General features: G+C 37.7%; 1 protein-coding gene across 4 annotated transcripts in view; it reads left to right on the top strand.

Annotated features, from left to right (window-relative positions):
* Nucleotides 1–18979, top strand: part of LOC149552836 (lysM domain receptor-like kinase 3) — a 132537-nt gene that overhangs the window by 29896 nt on the left and 83662 nt on the right. The window lies entirely within an intron of this gene.

Raw genomic sequence — 18979 nt, 5'->3', positions numbered from 1 at the left:
CTTTGATACCTACACAGGAGGAGCAACATAAGGCGGAATATCATCCTGATATTCAGAAGTTGAGGATTAAGTACGAAAAGGTATTCAGTGAGATTCCACCAGGCAGGTCACCGGACAGAGGCATTGAGCATATTATTGAGCTGGAGGAAGGTGCTAAACCTATCATGGTCACACCATATCGACATCCAAAGCGACTCAAGGATGAGATCGAAAGGACCATTGAGGAGTTGCTAGCGATGGGGCACATCCGACCTAGTAAGTCACCTTTTGCATCTTCTGTTGTTTTGGTATAAAAGAAGGATGGAACGCTTCGGATGTGTATTGATTACAGGGCATTAAATAAGAGAACCATTAAGAACAGGTATCCTATTCCTCGCATTGATGAGTTGATAGATGAATTGCATAGGGCCTGTTATTTCACGAAAATTGATTTGAGATCAGGATATCACCAGATCAGAGTCCGTGAACAGGATATTGAGAAAACTGCTTTCAGATGTCATTGTGGGCACTTTGAGTTTGTAGTCATGCCTTTCGGCCTGACCAATGCACCTGCCACTTTCCAGTCCACTATGAACAGAGTTTTCCACCATCAGTTGAGGAAATTCGTGCTGGTGTTTTTTGATGACATTTTGATCTATAGCCAATCATGGCAAGAGCATCTAGAGCATTTGGAGACGGTGTTGAGCATTCTACAGAAGGAGTCCTTGTATGCAAAGGAGTCCAAATGTGACTTAGGGATGACCGAGCTGTTATATTTAGGACACATCATTAGTGCAGAGGGAGTGCGGATGGATCCTGAAAAGATTCGCGCTATTGTTGATTGGCCTCCACCAGAGAACCTTACACAGTTGAGGGGGTTCCTTGGTTTATGTGGTTTTTATCGCAGGTTTGTCAGTGGCTACTCACGACATGCAGCTCCCATGACAGATTTACTGAAAAAAGGGGAATTTGTGTGGACTCAGAAGGCACAGGACTGTTTTATGAGATTTAAGGAGATAATGACTACGTGCCCAGTTCTAGCATTACCTGATTTCACGAAGCCATTTGAGCTTCAATGTGATGCATCTGGAGAGGGAGTAGGTGCTGTACTTATGCAGAATAAGCACCCCATAGCTTATGAGAGCAGGAAGCTCAGAGGCCCTGAGCGTTCATTCAGTATATATGATAAGGAGATGTTGGCCATCATGCATGCTTTGGCCAAATTCAGACAATATCTTGTGGGTAGCAAGTTTTGTATTAAAACTGATCATAACAGTTTGAGGCATTTCTTGGGACAGCAGGACTTGAATGATCGCCAACAAAAGTGGGTAAGTAAGTTGCAGGCATATGATTTTGACATCTCATATGTCAAGGGAACTCAGAATGTTGTTGCAGATGCTCTATCTCGAAGGCCACACCTCACTCTTATGGTTCAGATATCAAAAGATTGGCGACACTTGATTACAGCAGAGTATGCCAGGGATACATGGGCCTCCGATATAGTAGAGGGAACAGTGATTGATACCAGATACACACTTGTAGATGATTTGATCATTTACAAGAACAGGATTTACCTAGTCCCAGGATCGAAGGTTAAGTAACTGATTATGAGAGCACTTCACGATTCACCGACAGCAGGCCATCCCGAGTACTTCAAGACTTACAAGTCGGTTCGAGAGCGGTTCACTTGGAAGGGGCTGAAAGCTGATGTTTTGCAGTATGTTCGAGAGTGTCATGTTTGCCAGCAAAACAAACAAGAACACAGCTATCCGGCAGGGCTCCTACAGCCACTTCCGATTCCCGACAAGAAGTGGGAATGCATCTCCATGGACTTTATCAAAGGTTTGCCCAAGGTACAAGGACGAGATTGTATTTATGTGGTGGTAGATAGATTAACGAAATATGCTCATTTCTTTCCTATCACCACTACACATTCAGCAGCTCAGGTGGCAGAGGTTTTCAGATTGCACGGCTTGCCTCAGAACATTGTGAGTGATAGGGATAGCCGTTTCATGAGCCACTTTTGGCAGGAGGTATTCCGGTTATGTGGCACGGAGCTTACACCCAGCACTAGCTATCACCCACAAACCGATGGTCAGACAGAAATTGTGAACAAATGGGTGGAAGGGTATTTAAGGAATTATGTGGCAGCTCAGCAGCGAGCTTGGATCAGATGGATATATCTCTGCGAGTATTGTTACAATACTACATATCATATGACTATACAGATGACACCCTTCATGGCACTTTACGGTTATGAAGCACATAGTTTCTTGGATTTGTTGTTGAGCGACAGCCGGGTACCCAGTGCAGGTGAATTATTACAGGAGAGTAAGGATATAGTTGCTACCCTCAAAGACAATATTGCAAGAGCTCAGAACCAGCAGAAGCAGTATGCAGACCAGAAGAGAACTGAGCGTAGTTTTGAGGTAGATGATATGGTTTACCTCATGTTGCAGCCATACGGGCAATCTACTCTTAAGAAGAGTGGGGCAGAGAAACTTAAGCCACGCTATTATGGACCATTCAGGATTATCAGGCGAGTTGGTGAAGTGGCTTATGAGTTGGAGCTTCCCGCAGACAGCAGAGTGCACAATGTGTTTCATGTGTCACGCCTCAAGAAGGCGTTGGGTCAGAATGTGGTGCCTTCTGCAGTATTACCTCCTTTAGACGATGAGGGAAAATTGATTTTAGTACCAGAATCTATCCTGGAGAGCAGAGAAAAGCAGCTTCGTAGAAGGGTGATCAGAGAATACTTGGTTAAGTGGAAAGATTTACCTGTTGAGGATGCTACTTGGGAGGGGGAGGCTATTTTGCAGCACCCGGCGTTGAGATTGCTTGAGGCCAAGCAATTTCAGGAGGGGCGGACTGTAATGTCCCCTCTTTAGTTCGACATGGCATTGATCATGGATTTGCCTATTCCAGACTCTCGTAGGCAAATGGTGTGGAAAGAGAGTCAATTCTGCGGATCAGATAGTCATGTCTTGCTCTTGAAGAAGTGTTAAGAGGTTATATTTTATCATTATGTGATATTGGGGCCCACATGTTATAATTTTAATTTGAGTTGCACTTTTTATTTTATAAAATTACTTTATTATAAAAAGGTGCATTATAATGAGAAATTATAAAGGACGTTTCTAGAAGTTCTAGCAACTTCTTAGAAAAGTGAATAAATAGAGGGCTGGGCCTCTCATTTGGACATGCTTGGATTGGAGAACTCTTCTACTTCTTCATTGTGAAGACATTTGTGGACTTTAGATCTGCAAATTATTCGATCTTTGGGAACGAATCACTCCCTTGGATTGGCGACTTTGAGGGTGTGAAATATCACCTGAATTGTTGCATAATTGGAGTTGGTATTCAGCCATCTCATTGGAGCTTATTGAGAATTTGTTGTTAGGGTTTGTTTTTGGTTGGAATAAGGATTTCAGATTTGCCCTATCATTGGAGAAGCATTTGACAAGAGTTTGAAGACAGAATAAGTGCATTTTCAGAATTGGCAAAGCAGGGTTCGGAACCACATAATTGCTCATATCTCCTCAACCCCTTGGAGTTATTTTTTATGGTTTTACAGGGTTACTACCTAACCCTAGGCGCCCATTTTCCTTGCATTTGGGGGTCCCAAAACCCTAATATTATTTTATTTCAGCAGCCGTACAGGTACGGCCTGGTACGACACTGCTAGTTTGGGCAGCAGCAGCAAATTAAGGACAGTTTGGGGGTGCGGTTGGAGTTCTTCATCAACGATCTGCAGCAAAACATGGTGTTCTTCCATAGTTCTTCAAACCAGGTTCTTGCATTCTGAAATATATGTCAATTTTGGGTAAATTTGCTGTCATACAGTCATTGTAATAATCAGTCCAGAATTGGTAATAAAATAATTTCAGAATTTATTGCATTGTAATTGAAATATAGTCCAATGGCTTTATATATATTGTAATTCTGTGATTATATTCTGAAAGTATCAAATCTGAAATTACCATATTCTGAATATTGTTACTGTTACACGCCAAGTGTTTGACAAAATTCCTAAGTTCAGTTTGAGGGTTTCTGTGGCCTTTATAGAGAGGGTCATTACAGTGAACACACCATTCGTATTCCACCAACACATGCCAAAGCACATTGCATCCTACGCAAAAACATTCATTTCATTTACATGTAATCTCATTCTTCATCAGCATTTACATGTAACTACCTTCATACCCACTTACATGTAATTCCATCCACTGAACCTAATTACATGTTTACATCAAGTCATGATTACATGTAATTGCATCCGGAGAATCTGACTTTGGTAGAAGGTCACCCTTTAAATACCAAAGTTATCATTTGCACATTACTTCATTTATCTAGCTTACATCCTTAAAGCTTTCACTTACTCATGTGCATTCCATCTTCCTAAGTTACATTTTCGCCCACTACATGTACTTTCCATGTCTCATTCAAGTCATTGCATAAGTTCCATGAGTATTTAATCAATACTACAAACTCACTATTCTTTAGAGAACCGTCTTTGCCAATATCCTCATGGAGTCCATATCTTCTGATGATGTATTCACCCTTTGGAATTTTCATATTGCAGCACAAGACATGCCTGGATCTACGAAATCTAAAGGAAATATGAAGTACCAGTATGACAAGGAGTTAGCTCATGCAACATCTCAGGGTTCATCACCTCTGGATCAAGTTTTTGACATAGAGATCAGACTCATTCACATGGCTGATTTCTTGCAAAGGGTTGAAACTCCTTCAAATAGAGAAATGGGGCACATCAAAAGAAGTAACATTCATTTGGTGTCTACTTTCCCTATGGCTGCGCTGGAACCATAATTCATCTTAGAATGTGCTCAACATTTCAGTCCTAAGTCCAAAACAATCAAGGATGCAGATGGTAACATCATCATTAGCTTGGATCCCGAGGTTATTGAATAGATCTTTTGAGTCCCTTAGAGCATAGAATGTGTAGATTTGTCAAAAGAGACGTCTTTGGAGTTATGGAATGAGAAGAAATTAGATTACCAAAGGTACATGAATGCATATTGGTTGGATGTCAGAAGAAATAACTTTACAAGATGGCCCAAACAATTCATAGATTTAATTTCAAGCCAAAATGTAAAGATTTGATTACTCTCCTTAGTAGAGTATGTGGTCTCAAAGAGTCTAGTGACCTTGAACCATGGATGTACAAGTTCATGTTTCAAATCTTTGACAATGGCGAACCCATGTTTTGGGGAGAACTTATCAGTACAACACTATGTGAGAAATTACTCAATATAGGAACGTCGGTGCCATTTTACATGAATTCATACCTAGTCTACATTGTTGCATCTATGGGATCCTTCTCAAGACTTTTAATTAAAGGGGATTGACTTCAAGTTCCAATTTGTAGGTATTATGATCAAATCACATTGATATAGAGTAGGTTCCACTATAGGAGAGTCCAAGATGCATTTTTTGGACATTTCAGGTGTCGGTTTGACAAAAAATTGGTAATCAAGAGAGTATTAGATGAAGGTTGGAATAGGATAAATCAATTTGGTGCTGTCCTTTTGCAGTTTCCAACTTTTACTTATTTGAGAGTTGGCTATTTAAAAAGAAAACCATATACTTTGCCAAGATATGCTGCTCATAAGATCATTTTGGAGTTAGCCAAACAACTGATGAAGGTGTAGGCATACCAGAATATTCAACACAGGCCAAGAGTCAACATCACTATAGCCAGGCCCTTGGTGATTGGTTAGTATATGATCAATTCAGTCTACAAGGCAACAAATATGGAGACAGAACTTTAGCTTATCACATTGAAGAAGTTCGAAGTTAGGTATGATTTTGATTACCGAGGAATGCACTCAAATTTCAAAGAGCTTTCACTTATGTTCATCGTATAGAGGGCATATGGATCGATTTGCACACAAAGCTGGATATCATGAAGATGGATTATTGCAAGCTCACATTGCAACAAATCATTGATCTTAACATGATTGAAATCCCACCCAATTCTCATGTTGAAGCTGATGGCAACATTCTTGATCCGAAATATCATCAGGCTGGTTTTGACTAGTGTCCTTTTCCTATGCAGTGGAAACCGAAAGAAAGTGCTTCTACCCTTGATAGATTTCAATCCATCTTGGCTAATACTAACAAGTGGCTGAAAATCAATCACCTCAAGAGATTATATCCTAAGCTTGGGGTAGATTGTGATAGTTTTGGACTAATTGGAAAGATAAGTCGGGTAGAGATTTCAAGCAAAGAATGTGCATCTTCCTTAGTTCCAACTAAAATATCTTAAGTTCAAGCTTAAAGGTGGAAAGGGATCAAAATCAGTTCAAGGATCTTCTCAAGCACCTGTGCAAGCTCAAGAATTTGAGCAAGAATCTGAGGAGGAATCTGAAGAAGAGTCCGATGAGGAAGATAAAGAGGAAGGAGAGATTATGATCATTTCTCCTCCACGATTGACAAACACTCAAGGTCTATCCACTCAGGAAGCACCTTTTTTTGATAATATAGACAATTACGTGGATTCATTCTCCACAGCTGTTACATCGACCATCCCTGTTTCAGAGGTGAACATGTTAGCATTCTCTATTTCTTCGGCGGCCCCTCCTATTCTCACAGTTGAGCAATATGAAAAGTTGGAAAATTTGTTTGAAGATTTCCCAACTCTCATAGAGGGTCAAGTTTCCCAACTTGGTACTTCAATGGCTGGTTTTGATTTATTCGTGACAAAATCTTCTTATCAAGCACCTATGAATTTGACCGCATAGATTGAAGCACACATTGTTGTTGATGTCAGTTTTGTACCACTACATAACATATAGCAATCAAATACTTGATACGAAATATCAAACACTCAACCCTCTCTTGAAAAGTAAATACTCATGAAGAACATGAGAAAAACTCCATGGTTCCTTACACCTGTGGATACTAACTCAGTTATATTAATGTGATTTGCTGGTTAATCACGTAGGTAGGCTTACGTTGTTCATTCAAAGATGTTAGACTTGTGTTGTGATGATGATGAAATCTTAGCTTTGCAATGTATGCTAGTACCAAATGATGTTGACGGTGATGATGGAGGGTATGTCTATTGGTAATGCTTCTAATTTTCTAACCTTCTTGACTAAACTCCAACTATTGAACTACTTGCTGCTTTACTTCTACTCCTATGAATGGAAAGATTAGCAAATGGACAGGGATCAAATATGATGAAAGCTTACCAGCAGCGCTTCCTCCATAGATGCAATGATTCAAGGGAAAAAAAAGACTAGATTACCGCGCAAGGCTTCCTAACATGCTGTTAGGATGGTAGTGGCCTAGTTTATGGATCCCTATCAAACATCCATTAATATCACCATACAACTATCCATCTATTCTTACTCTTGCCTAACAACTTTCTTGAAATAAAATCTAATGAGAGCAAATGACCTTATCTAGGGGCCAAAATTACAACCAACGGTAGAGATTAAGAGGCAAAATCAATGATCCAGATCAAATCTCAGAAATCCTAATTAGGGTTGCCACCCTAGAGAAGACACCACCTCATCGATGGACCAATGAGAAAATGAAAAGTGGCAACCAATGAGAAGACACCAAAATGGTAGCCAATCAGAATCAAACACCTATCCTACCCAAGAAGAAAGGAGAATTTGCCACTTGGGCTTACATCAAATGATCTAATATAATTCTACCCTTTTCTTTCATTTTCTTAGCCAAGGCAATGAACTTGGCTAGCCTGTCGCTATTTCCTTCATAGGAGGGCAAGGTGTGCGCTTCATCTTGAGCGCAACTGAATTCATCATGTTGCTCACTGCTTGCAGTGTCTTCTCATGATCCTTCTCATATTCTTATGCATATCCGATAAAGGCATTAAGGGAGGCACAGGTGCCCAAATGCTTCTTCTTGATGGAAACCTTCCCCAACTCATCCAATCTCGACCTAAACTCTGTCTCATTGACATTCTCCTCTTTGATATCTTCAAAATGAAGAGCAACCCCAACATCGCCCAACATGGTTGAAATGGAAGTGTCAACGCCTGAGCTATGCTGTGCAATCTCATTTTGTATCTCATCAAGTATCCTCAATGTGATGGTCAAGGAAATATACCAAGACTCCACCATACTCATTCCTCCTTCATCCACCAACTTGGCTCTTTCCAAATATCTCTCCGGTAGCCCAATAAATGCCCGTAGCCTAGGAATGGCTAAGTCCTTGACTGGAAGGAAATCCTTCCACTCCCCTTCAAATGTTCTGAATTTGTCTCTAATAGCCACCAATGACCTAAATGTTGAGATAAAGGAAGGCAAGAAGTTTCGCCCATCTTGAATTACATCTTGATTTCGTGCAACTGAGCTGATATCTCGTCTATGTTGCTCTCGTTGTCTTGCAGAAGGGCTGCGTGATGCAACTGTTGAATAGGCTAGCAATCTCTCCAATACTGGTTTTCGGCCTCCAACTTTACTATCCCCTCGTTTGCCTTCCTCAACCTTTCTCTAATTGAAATCATGCTTTCTTGGATCTCCTCACATTCCATTTCATCTGCGATTCTTCCCAAGTTATGCTTTACTACCTTGTACTCTTGGGCTACAATCTCATCCACTGCCTTGCTAACCTTTGGTATAGCAATCTGAACTTTTCGGTGACCCTCATCATCGCTCCTGATTACCTTTGCCACCACTTTTGCAATTTGTCTTTGTTTCCCACTATCTTCCTTTTCCACTAACTCTTGAATATCTTCAACTGTTCGGACAGTCACCGCTTTGCCTCTTGGCATAAACATTTGCCTTAACCATAGTGGTGCAGTGCATCTCCCCAAATCTGGATTCGGTTCAACCAGCAAAGCATCACCAACGGCCCTAGGCGCCTGGCTTACTTCCTCAATATCAATTGGCCTATCCTCTTCTTCACTAGTGACTGTCATACCATCTCCTTGTTGGTCCTTCAAGAGAGGAGAGTACTTGGTACTATTATTGTAACCATTTGATTATTAATCAGAGCTCACCTCTACTGAGACCTTTTGTCCACTTGTATTAACCTCTTGGTTCCTAGCCTCAATTATGCTCTCCCTTGACAGTGTTGCATTCTGCATCTTTGCTGGAGGCTCCTAATGTTCTTTACTTTTCTCAACCTCCAAATTTCTCTTCTTGCTTTTAACTACTCTTTGTTGCCGGCTACTGCCCCCACCTTTCTGTCTGATTGACTCTGCTGGACCTTCTTTCTCTAGTTTCATCTTCTCATAAGTAAGGCGTACCTTCCGACTTTGTAATTGCCTTATATTCTCATTGTACCATGACTCAGTGTGTAGATCAACTGTCCTTGTAACTGCCTCTAAGGAAGGATCTTGATGATCATCCCAATCCACTAGACCCAATTCTATTCCATCCACTCTATCATAATCTTCTCTTAGCACCTTTTCATCATCTTCCAACTGATTGGGAATATCAAGGCCTCTCCATCTGATTGCCCTCATCATGCCCACTAACAATCTTGAGAAAGCTAGCTTTCTCACATGAAAGTCATCCTGTGCATTAGTCCGAAATCTTCTATAGTAGAAATATGCTTGAATTTGTTCTCCTGAGATGCCTTGATAAGACCATTAGGATCGAATCCTTGTCTTGCTCTATACCATCCTAGAGGATACCGCTCTGACTCCGTAGTTGCAAAGGCGACAGGATTGGGGCAAGTATCATTGCCTATTCCAAATGAGAAGGTAATCCATGTCTCACTTTTAAGTTTCATCATCTTGTCATAATGCTCAAGTTGCCTAGCCAACTCTATCAAAATTATCCTGTCAGGTGGGTACCTTGGAAGTCTCTTAGGACAAACAATACTTCTTGCCACTCTAATATATGTGAATTGCAGAAATTGGATGAACCAACTCCCATACTTCTTAACTTTTGCTTCCGCTTCCAATGAGAGCCTCCTAGCAGGTTTCCCTTGTAATATCCTTACCGTCTTCATGGCAAAGGCGTCATAAAACATCTTATAATCTTTGGTGTTTTGCAAATGAAGCTGTGGATAACACTCATGCACCAAACATTGCCCCCACTCATTGCCAATCACTCCTAAGGCCTTTAAGTCCAGGATCTTCATATAGTCTTGCAATCAAATAGAAAAGATAGGACCCAATGTAGAATTGCTTTTGATTTTGCACTATCCTAAGTTACAACTCTAAATTTTCACTTATAATTCTAGCCCAATCAAATTTTCTCTTTCCATTTTTGATTTCATCAATAAAATAGTACATCCAGTTCTCTAATTGCATACCTTGAGCCACACCCATGATCCGACTGAGAAGCACCATAAGGTCACCATACTCTGATTTGAAATCTGACTTGGTGAGCCTTGATGACTTGGTAACTCCCTTTTTGCCCTCATGTAACCAATTCTACTTTAGATGAATGAAGTAGGCCTCTTGATTATCCTGAAAGAACTTGGTTGTTTGATCTATCATTACCATTGTCATGCCTTTATGCCGAGGAATATTGAATACTTCTTCAACTACTCGTACGCTGATGTTAGCCAACACTTTCTTCCCTTCATCAAAAATGATGGACTTGGTCACAATATCAAACCAGGATGCACACTCCATTACGAATTCCGAACAAGGCAAGGCAGGAGAGAAAGCTGTTGCATGTACAATTCCTCTCTTGTAGATCTTCTTCACCATGGGGGATTGTTCACTTATTCGCTTCACTTCGAGAAGAAGGTAGTCTTAGGCATCATGACTTCTTTGTCTTTTTTTGGTATTTGTTCTCTTTGGTTCTTGCTTGCACTAACATCTACCATCCTAAACACTTATTTCTGCCCCTTCATTCTAAATGATATGGTTTACACTTATCAATCTCCAAGCTTCTTTCTATCGATGAAATCTAGCTTATTTTTGCCTCTCCAAATCCTATCTTTACACTTATCAATCTCCAAACTCCAATCCTAGGGGTGGGACTACCACTTATTTCTGCCTCTTCGTTACCTTAGGATGGATTACACTTATATCTCCCGACTTCAATCCTAGGGTGGTCTAGCTTATTTCTGCCTCTTCAAGTGTCCTATCATGAAATCTACACTTATATCTCCCAACTTCAACGTATCAATGGAAATGATGAAGTGGTGGATGAGTAGTGCAAGAAGAATATTAAGGGAAACAAACCAAGCAAGAACGAGGAATAAAATCCGTCTTTAAAACCAATCTTCACTTATAAACATGAATGAGAATCTTAAGTTAAATCTGCCTTTTACCAATAATCGGGCCTCTTCAAACTCAGATCTGATCTCAGAAATTTCAATCCTCCTCCAAAATGTGATGCCCTAGCAAATGACTTACTTGCAAAAATCTGCCCCTTTCTCCAAATAAATCACCATAGTTGGAGGAAAATATCGCTGCCAAAGAAGGAAAACTTAGACCTCAAAAAATTGCTCATTCTTGCAAAAATCGAATATGCTCCTCCAAATCGCCCTAGGATAGAAATCACCCAATTTGAAGGAAGAAAATTGCTGCCAAAGAATGGAAAATCTAACCCCAAAAATTACTGCTAAGGAAGAATTCGCTCAGCTGGAGGAGAAATTTGCACAACCAAGAGGAGATGAAATGGATGAGGAAATAAGAGGGGGGAAGTCCCTTCTTATATCCTCCAATTGATCTCCAGAGTGGCCGAACCTGCCTGGAGGGAAACAAATTTAAGTTAAAACCCTCAAAGATGGCCTAAATTTAAGTGAAACATGAAAATAATTGAGCCCTACAACAAAATTGACCCATTTAATTGCTAGTTTGATTCAAGAATTGCAAAATAGAAACAAGGTAAGCCTAGGAGATGTTGAAATTTTCATTTAACAACACTTTGACAATTAAATATCATTAAAATCAAATCTAGGAGGTCGAAATCAATTTCCAATTCCAAACTACCAAATTCCTTTAACATTTCTAAAATCCTCTAGGCAAATTTTCAACCAAATTAATGAGATTTTGCAATTTAATCCAATTTCAATTTTGCTATGCAATTTCAATTTTTTAACAAAAATAAATCCTTTTCCTGGCAATCGAAATTCAAACTCTAAATACAATTTCACTATCAAAATTCTTTTCACCGAAAAATTTCAAGGTTTTTCAAAATGATTAAATTCAAAATTTATTTTGAAAATGCTCAAGCTTATACAATTATATCAAATTTTCAAAAATCCGTCTAAGTGCAAAATTTGCAATTTTATCCTGCCAAATATCATTTTAACGATCGAAAAAATGTTACTGTATCAAATTTGCTAGGCTTAAGGACAAAATTACATGTTTTAGAAAATCAAGTTTAGAGCTGGATGAAAACAAACCAAATCGCCTTTTGGCTCGAAGGCATCCAAGGTGTAAAATTGTCAATTTAAAAAAAACCTCTGGACAACTCCAAATCTTGCTAAGGCAACCGAAAAATTCCCAATACTCCCGAAAATTGCCAAGGCTTGCCCAAAAAAGGGGGTCCCCAAAAATTTTGGGGCAATTGTGTGAAAACCTCACAACAACTATCACAGTGGAAATACAATCGTGATCAATGTCTGTAGTAGTCACTATTCTTGTTTCATTAGATGAAAGTTTCAGTTTGCCTGCATGGTTAGATAATTCCACTATGAAAAAAAGAAAGGTTGTTGTATCTCTAGACACTCTTCCTATCAAGAAAAATAAATCTAAATATTTAAAGGACAAGATTGTTTCAAGGATTGTGGTATATTTTGAAAAGACTTAAGTATGCAGAGATTGATGAACCTTTGGTAGATAAATTAGCTGAAGAACTTAATCGTTCAGATTACAAGTTCACCAAAATTGAACTTGGTAAACAATCATGGGTGAGTTGTTTGCAGGATGCTCAAGATGCAATTGCCAATGTGTCAAAAAACAATCATGAGTTGTGGGAGAACAAAATCAGCTTAAGCAAGAAGTCAATTATCTCGATGAGGTCATTTGTCAGCAGGCTTCACAACATGAGGTCACTACATCTTAGGCACCTTGAGAAAAATGAATAATTGAAGCAACAAAGACTTGGTTTGGAGAGGTTGTCTCTGAAGGAGTTTAGGCCATCAAGGATGCAGTCAAAGTTCTTGAATGTATCCGAGGTGTTGAAGAAATGTTACATGACGTGATTGCTTCTTTGAATCAAGAAGCTGATACCTTGAAAGAGATCTTAGGTGATTGGAATCATAATACTGATTTGGATGGTCTTATTGCATGTGAAGTTGTTCCATCTTCAGAGATGTTCTACAGATGTCAAGGGCTCATGGGCCACAAAGAAGAGACATTAAGAAAACTTTTGATAAACTTGTAGGCACCCTTAGAAGACTGTTAATCAATTGAAACAAAGATCATGTGTAATTTGGAGCAAATGGGATGTAATGTCCTTTTAGATAATAACAACTTGGTCATAGAGGAGGAGATGACTTTAGAGTATACAATCAGAGTAAATACTGATCTTGATTCTGAAGAATTTGGATCATGCACCATGAATAGGTTTTCTAAATACAAATCGGTAGCAAAACGCATATGGGATTCTCTTTCACCAATTTACAAGGTTGTGAAATCAGCCTATGCCAATACAATCAGAATTGAAGCCATATCAAAGACAATGGGAATCTCAGATCTTCCTAAAGTACGTGATTGTATTGCCAAGTACAAGGCCCTTCAGAACAATCCCTAGGATTGTTTCAATCTTCTTCCATCTTCATTCTTTCTTTAGTTTTCATGTTTGTAGATTGGAGAGAATGAATTGCATGAAATTATGTAATTACATGTAATTCGAGTGCATATCCTTATGACATGTAATCCAATAATTTCTCTCGCTTAGTTAGACTGAGTCAAAATTGGTTGAGTTACTCCCACTTTTTTCTCCACTTTTCTCTCAATTTCTTTGTCTATATAAAGGAGTGCCCTGTCATTGGAAAAGTCATCTTTTGTTGTATGCAAGAAAACTCTACCAAATGTGTGCAAGCATATATTTGATTGTGTAGCACCAATTTGGGAGAAAAGTGAATAAAGGAAGCAATTGGATTCAAAACTTTGAGTGGAAGCAATTTTGATAGTGCAAATTAGAAGCTTTGATTGTAATTTGTTCCTATTGTCTTTGATTCATGTTATTATTCTGTGTTTAATCATAGATCATAGTGAGTTAAGAAGCAATCAGAGCCGAAGCTTTGATTGGGAGTGGGTGTGGTAATGTATAGATTAGAAGCTTTGATTGTAGATTGTATCGCTGTCTCAATTAACAAAAATAATTAGAATTCTCTACTTTTGGAAGTCTTTTTGCCCCAATGGTAGAGGTTACTCTTCTAGAATAGATTTAAAAAAAGCCTAAAGCCAAATCGGTATGCTTTCAATCAGCCTTTGAGTTGGTGCTGGTTTATTGGTATCACTATTTCCAACTATTAGATAGAAGTGTAGTTAGAGATTTCATCTTGCCCATTATTCACTCCACAGGTAAGTGCATTCTTCCTGAAAGCCAAGAGGAAAGAATATAGGTAACATCCCTTACGAAATCTCTCAACTTCTTTCTTACCTTGAGTTGATCCAAGGAATGGTGAGAAGAGGGAGCCTTCCTTTTAATGTAGGAGAGACTTGGTCTTATATGCTATGGGTGGTCTACCTATTTTGCTACTAGATTTTCACAAAATTGTCAGTGACAAAATATCCACTCAACATAACTGCAAATGCTCGATTTTTGGTAAACTTTCGTGTCCTTTTTTCATTTTCCTTTGTTTTATAAATAGTTTTTAGTCTTGTTTTTGCCTTACTTAATAGCCCTTGGAATCCCGCTCATTTCAAGCTAACTTAGGTCTAAATCAAAGTTGTCTAGCTCAAGTTATAAAGGAAAAGATGGAGTTTTTCAAGACTATTAAAAAACCTCATAATAGTAGGCCTTTTATTGACAATTGCATGATATAAAATTATATTTAATGTTTAAAGTGGATTTTAATATTCATTTTGAGTTGATTTGACCATAGTTTTTTATGTTTTATGAAAATTAGCCTATTTCAAGTCTATTCTCATGTTACTTCATTGAAAACTATTGTTAAACATTAAATTCAATTACATGAGACACTTTAAGTGTATTTAAGTGGGGTTTTTATTGTTCATTGCATATATCAACATGAAAACCATATGTAAAACTCACTTCCAATAAAATATAAGGTCCCAATATCACGAAAGTGGACTTTTTAAATGCAATAACACATTTTCATGTGTATAGTGGGTTTTTAATATGCTTTTGCATATTCAAATCTTATTAAATTGATTTAAGTGGACATTTTAAATTCATTTACACATGTTGCCCATATAAGTTCATTTTTAATGTTTTAATGCAATTAAGTGGAGTTTTCCAAACCTATTACATATGCATTTTAAAAATTGCCATTTAAGTGGACTCTTTAACTCAATTTATATGTTATTATAACATGTAAATGCATTTTTAAAGTGAGTTTTCCCTTAAGTAAACCATAAGTGGCATCTTTTGACCCAATCACGTGTACTTGATAAAGAAAAAACCCATTTCTGCAAGCCTAAACTAAAAGTGGCAAATTTTAACCCCATTACATGTGTTGTTTTTAATGCCAAAAAGAACATGTATACCCATGGAAAAATCTTGTTTTCACTTGAAGGCCAAAAGTGGCAAATTTTCATGCAATTTCATGTGGTTTTAAACACATTTTTGACTTCAAAAATGCGTCCAAGCATAAGTGACGAATTTGGACCCATGTGCATATCATTTAAAAATGCAATTTTTTTGAGGAAATACATATTGTTCTATGCATGCCATTCACTCTAAAAACCATGTTTTGATTCCAATGTGTTTTTGAGAAAGGGTTTGGATGTAAATGTCATTTAAAAGTGCATCCAAGTATCAATAAACATTTGGCATATTCATTCACGCAAAAAAGTCTTGTTTCAATCATTGACACAAGGCGTTTCAAGGCATTTTTGTAAGTGGTGAATTTTAGAGTGATTGCATGTTATTTGGTACAAGCATTCGAGCAAAATCAGCTCGTCTAGGACACACTTTTGGCCATAAATGGTTAGTATTTTAATATTCTTGGCATTCAATCGTTCCAAGGAAGCTTTCTAGGGTATGTCCTCATGTTTCTCATCATTTCAAAGCTAAAAATGATGCCTTAGATGTTGTTTTTGATTATTGCATTGATTTAGTCGAAGACTATTGCATTTTTTGTGCATTTTATCTCTCTAACCTTCTACACTTGTCTAAATTCAAACCTTGACTATCCTTGGGGATTGAATTTTGAAATCTATGTGTCTTGTTGTCTTTATTAATTCTAAATCCAATATCTCTTGGATTTGTTTTCAGATTTTCCAAAGATTTGAAAGAGACTTATTCTTTTGTTCTTGGTGAAGAGGTAAGTTTTCCTTGTATTTTTCTTAAGGCAAGTTATAGAGTTTTGTTCTTGCTAACTGTTGTTGCAAATTTCTTCATTTCCTTTTGTATTTTTCTTAAGGCAAGTTATAGAGTTTTGTTCTTGCTAACTGTTGTTGCAAATTTCTTCATTTCCTTTTTTTAGATTTGCATTTGTTTTATATATGTCAAGTTGCTCCTTCTATTCTTGCGTCTACTTCTCTAAGTGCATATGCAGTTAGGGGTAAAATCCTAGTCTAAGAAAAAGACGATCTCTTCATTTCCCCTCTTGCGAATGCAAGTATAAATCCCACCATCATGCATTTCATGAACCTCCATATGGCTGCCCTATGGTTGAAAATAGTTCCCCCAAGCTGGCCGGATAAAATATCAATAGTTGCATCTATTAAAACATGCTATGCCTCTAATTTGCCACTCATTTTTCCTCATTTGCATAACTAGAGCACGTTGACGACTCATGTAATGGACCCAAAAAAATCCATTTTGGTTTTTCTAGTAATTTGTGAGCTATTATGAGCTTGACCCATTAGCTCATTTTCTGTCAGCAATCATCCCATACACTTTTCCTATTCATAACTTGCCCAAATTTGTGTTTTTACACCGCAAAAGCTTGCTATGAACCTCTTAGATGATGATGTTCTCACACTATGGAACTTTCATGTAACAGTTGCACAGGTACATAACTTTGAGATGTCAAAAAAGCTTGTACTAGCAAAAGGCAAAGATAAGAAAAAGACGAAGTACTAGTATGACCAATACCACAACTCCATCCCACCATCACAAGTGATTTCCTACAGTGACGAGGTTCAAGATATGTATGTTGTGCACATAAATATGGAAGATTTTCTCGTAAGGGTCAATGTTGAAGCTGCTGAGAATATGACTTGTAATCAAACAAAGTCATATTCATTTGCTATCTACCTTTCCCTTGGCATCTTATGAACTCGAGTTCATCCTTGCATGTGTCTGACAGTTCGATGCAACCCCCAAAACTGTCAAGGACCAAGAAGTCATGATCAACAAAGGTTTCAAAAGGCTGTCATGAAAAGTTATCACTGAAAGTAATGAACTTAGAAATGAAGAAGACATCCTTACAAGGCTCACAGAAGCAAGTCACTTGCGGCTTGAAGTGGTTGACTTCCATATCAGTGTGTTGGATACATTTGCAAGCTGTAAGTATTCACCGAATGATCTACAAAGCAAGATAGGGATTTGTAACAAAGAAACCTTGGAGGCAACAAGTACAGTCCGAAAGATTACAATACTGGTGAACCAGATGCCTTTCAAATTTTTCATATGCTTTAATTAGAATAGAAGTAAGAAGATCACATGTAAAGAGCAATTATGTTGTAATTACATGATAACATGTACCTGTACAACCAGCTCATGTAGTCAAGTTGCAATCACATTAGGCTTGCAACTTTGAACAAGTCAAATTAGTTAGTTAATATTTGTTAGAGAATAAGGGGGTTGAGGATTTCCTGTTTTCCCTCCACCTTTCTTTCTCCTATTTTCCTATATAAGGAAGAGAGCTCATTTTAAAACAATCATCTTTGGCTTTGTGTAAGAAAGATTACATTGGAATTTCCTGTGTCTTGAAAACTTGGTGTTTCTTGGTGCAAACATTCTACGTTGAATAAAAGGAAACAAGACAAAACAATCTTGGTGTTGTGATTCTTGGAGTTAATTAGTGTATTCTTATGTTGCATTGATTGGTTCATCCTAGTTTCAGCTTATAGCTTGTTATACGAATCTTTGGAGCAATTTAACTAAGTTCTTGGATAAAGAACAAATCTTAAAGTTAGAAGTGGTTGTAGTTTGTTAGTTTATAAGAAATTTGTTGTGAGGTTCTCACACCATCGCCCCAAAATTTTGGGGACCCTCTTTTTTTAATTGCCTTGGTATTTTTTTTGGATTGTTCGACAATTTTGATTTTTTGAGAATTTTTTGAGTCTTAGACATCTTCAGGCCAGTGGGAGAGACTTAGCTTATTTCCATCTGTTTTTCGCTTGATTTTCCAGGGCAACCAATTTCATCCTTAGGCCGGACAAAATTTAACAGCCAACATTTGGCAGGATAAAATTGTAAATTTGTACTGAGACATTTTCTTTTGAAAATCTGGATCTAATTGTGTAAATTCGAATAATCTCTCAAAAAGGAAATTTTGTTAGACTTGAGTTTTTGGAAAATCTTAAATTTTTCTATGGTGAAAATTTTAATTTTGTAGAAATAAGACTAAATTGCAAAATCGATTTTAGATTCTAGAAGCAATTTTATTTTATTTTGTCAAAAATTTTTAATGGCATAGCAAAATCGATTTGGATAGAAATTGCAAAAAAATTGTTTTAATAGATTAAAATTGCCTTGAAAACGTTTTTGCCTTTAATGAAATTGGTAATTTAATATTGAAAAATGGCTTTTGGTTAGCCAAAATCCAATTTTAATGACGTATTAATTACTAAATCCTCATTAAATGGAAATATTTAACACCCAAGGCACCATTTAATTTCTTTTTGCAATTTAGAACAAATTGGCAATTTTAAAGGGCAATTTTCATTTGGCAAAGTTAAGTCTTAGCTAAGTATTTAATTGTGGGCCATAATTTTGAATTA

This window comes from Cupressus sempervirens, chromosome 6, assembly GCF_028749045.1.
Source record: "Cupressus sempervirens isolate cs-2001-9-10 chromosome 6, ASM2874904v1, whole genome shotgun sequence".
Lineage (NCBI taxonomy): Eukaryota > Viridiplantae > Streptophyta > Pinopsida > Cupressales > Cupressaceae > Cupressus > Cupressus sempervirens.
Note: the sequence above shows the minus strand (reverse complement) of the source record. Positions and strands in the feature narration are given on the sequence as shown.